This window comes from Nilaparvata lugens, chromosome 4 (genome assembly GCF_014356525.2).
Source record: "Nilaparvata lugens isolate BPH chromosome 4, ASM1435652v1, whole genome shotgun sequence".
Taxonomy (NCBI): domain Eukaryota; kingdom Metazoa; phylum Arthropoda; class Insecta; order Hemiptera; family Delphacidae; genus Nilaparvata; species Nilaparvata lugens.
The window spans coordinates 57,629,594-57,634,150 of record NC_052507.1 but is presented as its reverse complement, the minus strand read 5'-3'; positions in this window follow the sequence as shown (position 1 = coordinate 57,634,150).

Below are 4,557 nucleotides of genomic sequence, written 5' to 3'. Positions count from 1 at the left end.
CTGAAAAATTGAATAAAACTAGTCTGAAAGCTGAAAGCCAATTCTTTCGTCTTGACATCTATGGAGGGGGCTGTGGGAGGGAGAGCGGCAAGGACTTTGACTTTGAAGAATTGGTCAAAGTTCTTGTTGTGTTCAGAGCCATGGGCGGGGATGGGTAGGGAAGTATTTTTTTTTAAAGGAAGCCCTGTGATTGTTGATCCGGAGGTTTAGGGCAGTGGTGGTTTCAATGTAGAAGGCAGGGCAGAAGTTGCAGGAAAGGAGGTAGATGCAATTTTTGGAGATGCAATCACTGGATTGATGGATTTGATGAGTGTAGTTGGTGATAGGACTGGTAAAGGAAATGGAAGGATCAGTGAAAGGGCAGGTTTTACAGTGGGGGCGTTTGCAGGGTACGGTACCAGGTGGAGTTGGGATTTCATCAGAGGTGAGTGATTGTTTTTTTTTTTTAATTCTTTTGAGGTTGGGAGGCTGCTTGTAAATGAGGGTGGGTGGTTGCTGGAAAAGGTGTTTGGTGGAGGGATTGGGATCAACAATCACAGGGCTTCCTTTAAAAAAAATACTTCCCTACCCATCCCCGCCCATGGCTCTGAACACAGCAAGAACTTTGACCAATTCTTCAAAGTCAAAGTCCTTGCCGCTCTCCCTCCCACAGCCCCCTCCATAGATGTCAAGACGAAAGAATTTGCCTTTATTTGGGTGCTTGGAGCTGCTTCCAGTCCTGGTCTTAACAGACAGCAATAGTACCATAATAACTATTAACTCTACACCAACTGTCCAATTAAATTGAAATAAATGTCATCATATATAAGAAATTTCACAGCTATCAAATATATAATAAATTTTCAATAAAAATAAATTTAATTCCAATTCAATTCTATAATTCCATTTTCTAATTTTATTCTACTTCATTTCAGATTTCTAATTTTAAATCTCCTCTTTTCTATCAATTCATAATCTACACCTTTCATTATCCATAACCCACTCAAATTTGAAATCTCCCGCTTGAAATAACCCATCATGGCCCACCATCTAATCCCATAATGCTCCTTCAATCAGTGCGCCTCCGTTTTCTGTGCTCTATGGTCTACACAACATCTCTACCGCGTCTCTGTGGTCACGACCATTAGAATGTTCAAATCTGCACCACTTCACTTCCTGATTGATGACATATATTAAGAAACGATGGTAAGAAGCCTGCTTTATAAAAATATTCAAGTCCCAGGAAAAATCAACTTAGCACTAGACTCTGATGTAAACAAGCTATGTGATAATGTTACATGTCCCTGTCTGACAGCAGCAATTGAATTTTATACTATTTATTTTTAATTGTTTCTGACTCAAGAATTGAACAATGGACTGGACACCAATGAACGCATTTATTTTCAAACCATCTAATGAGTTGCCGATTGTTAAATGAACACTTCAATTAATTTAAGTAAAGAGTATTGAGTGTATGAAAACAACAATACACAATTTTGTTTGATCTACTTAAGATCTTATAATCTACTTAAGACAAGTTCTAATAATATAATCGAAAACGTTTATGATCTGGAAAGAAAACGGAATCTGGAAAGTTAGCACTTTAACAACCCTTAACTCGCTTATTAGACCACTTGAAAAATTTCAGTTGCCACTTTTTCAATCTTACTTTATCTTTTTACTTTATCTTAACAATCATATTGAAAAAGATTATCCAATTTAAATAATAAAAAAGTTTACCGAACAACCTTAATTCATAGTTTGTACTTAGCAATAGAGTAGTGAAAACAACCAAGAACTTCCTTAAATGATACAGTGTTGAAAATAAACCAATTTTTACTAGTTTGAAGGTGAAAGTGTGTGTTAAAAATAACAGAGAATAACAGTTATGCGATCATATTTTATCTTAGAACTAACAAGGAAAAACATAAAGATAGTGGACACGTAATTGAAACGATAGGCTTTGGAATTGAACAAAATAATTTCAACAATGATTAGAAATCACATTGAAAAATTCAGTCATGTTTACTAACAATGATTAATGGAGGAAATTGATTTTAATAACTTATTATTTCTAGAATTGTTTAAATTGCAACATATAACCAACTTTATTATAACAATATATTATAGGAAAAATGTTTTACTCAAATAATTATTTTATTATAGAGAACTAAAGTCACACAGACCATCCTCAATCGTGTTATTGGGTTGCATGATTTTCGATCGATCATCCTATATTAAAACACAAAGTTATTACACTGATAACTTTGGTCACGAATACTTTTCAACCTTTACTACAAGTAACTCAATTTATATTTTTCATATTTTGAATTTATTAACGATTCTCAAGAATGTTCTTGGCAAGTATTTGGTTACCAAGCAAACGTTAACAGAACTATCTGTTCTGGTGAAAGCTACTGAACATTTTCATTTCGAGTCTCCAGATGAAACCTTCCAGCAGCTTCAAAAAAGAGGATGGGGTGCAAGACGCTGTTTCAATCCCGTTCCTCATGTCAATTTGGGTCGAGCTGTCTCCGCAGAGAAGAAGAATGATGTGGAATCGCTACTTGGCACCTTGAGCCATGGTGATTGGAAAGAAAATCCTATTTTTTCATGGTATAAAAGCATATTTTATTCTACTGAAGAGGCAATAACAGTCGTCAATGATGGTGGAGAATGTGATTGTTTGGAAGAAGATCAAGAACTGCATGTTTAATGAGAGTTATTTTGAAGTTATCGAAGACTATCTTAAATCAATCATGAGAAAAAACTCCTTGGAAGATTGAATAAATCAATTAATTGAACATTCTTTTTCAATTTTCAAAAATTTTCAAAGTTACGGTTGTAACTTTGTAAGTTTCGGTTTTAAAAAAATATAGAATAATAAAGTTTTTTTATTGTGCACAGAAGAAAGAGTTTAGCCTACCAACAAAAAACCCGTTTATTTCATCATCTATTTTCTTGTAATGGAATATTATGTTATTGATTTAAATTTAAAAATAAACGGTCAGGTTGATTTGGTGCAGATGGTGACTTGTCCAAGCTGGGATTCTATCAAAAGGTAATTTATGTACATTAGAATTGGAGCAAAAGGTAACATGTTCAATTTTTTATGTGAATAAAAAATATTTCTAGTGTTCCAACCAATGAATAGCTGATTCATATCTCATGTAATTGATAGTAAATTGATTACATTTAATTATTGTTATGCATTTTGTTGGTCAGTTAACCTGAAAACAATTTTTCAACATTTCTGCCGTTGTTGTTTTGATGGACATGTTACCTTTTGCGCGGCACCTCCTCCGAATGTCAAAAACTTGGTAGCCTTTAGCGACAATTGTGGAGGCCAAAATAAAAGCCACCAAATATCGGAATTTTGGTTGTACCTAGTAAAGAACACAGAATTTGAAAGCATCACCCATTATTTTCTGATGTCGGGACATTCATACAACGAGTGTGATCAAGACTTTGGACTTATAGAAATAAAAAGATGAAAGAATAAAAGAGACATGTTCGTTCCAGATGATTGGATGGACCTGGTCGCATCAGCAAGCCGGAAATTCATCATTACAAAGATGCAAGAAATTGATTCTATTGACATCCAACAACTTAACAGTCACTTTCCAAAAACGGTTAAAGGAGTCCGCACTATGCAAGTACTCCATTTCAAGAAATCATCTCCAAGCACTATCTTTTTCAAAAGAACATCAGGAGATATTGAGCCATTTCAAGAGTTATCAATGCTTGCCAAAAGATCAGGACGACTCCCATCAAAATTCCCTCTTCTCAAGCCAATTGGCAAACAGCCGAAACTAAAAAAGAAAAAATATGACAACCTGATTGAACTTGTGCAATTTGTACCTCCAATCCACCACCGACTCTACATCGACCTTCATCATGATGCAACAACGGCACCACAGCCAAGTGAAGAAGATGATGGAGATGAATCTTGGGGAGAAAACGTGTATGACACCAAATCTGATGGTTGATTGTTGTTTATCCATACTTCTTGAAACTGTATCAAAATACTTGAAAATAATAAAATCCAATGATCTCTCGCTTACAGTTACTAACACATTATGAGTTTCAGACGCGTTTCGAGCTATGTTGCTCATCCTCAGTGCTTTGAGCTACAACGTTGTAGCTCGAAACGTGTCTGCAACTCATAATGTGTAAGAATCTGTATGCAAGAAATCAGTTAATTTTATCATTTTAACAGATCATTCAACATTTTTAACTTATCATTTGAAAAGATATTTAAAAAAAGACTCACATTTTGTAAATATGTAAGAATTCTTTGAATTTATTCTGATTTTTCTAAGAATAAAACAAGTGTTCAAATTACAGAACTATTGCAATCATTTTATTTTCCATTCTACTCATAACTCAAGAGATCTAAGTAAAATCACTTGGACCTTTTGACGTCCAAGAGAGCATTGAGAAAAAACTCATAGGGTCCAAGTACAAACACGACTTTTTAAAAATAAATTGAAACGTGTAACATGTTTGAAAATGTTCAAGGTTCGAACAGGAATTCATAGTTAAATACCTGAATAATACTTTCTAATGCACAAAAAT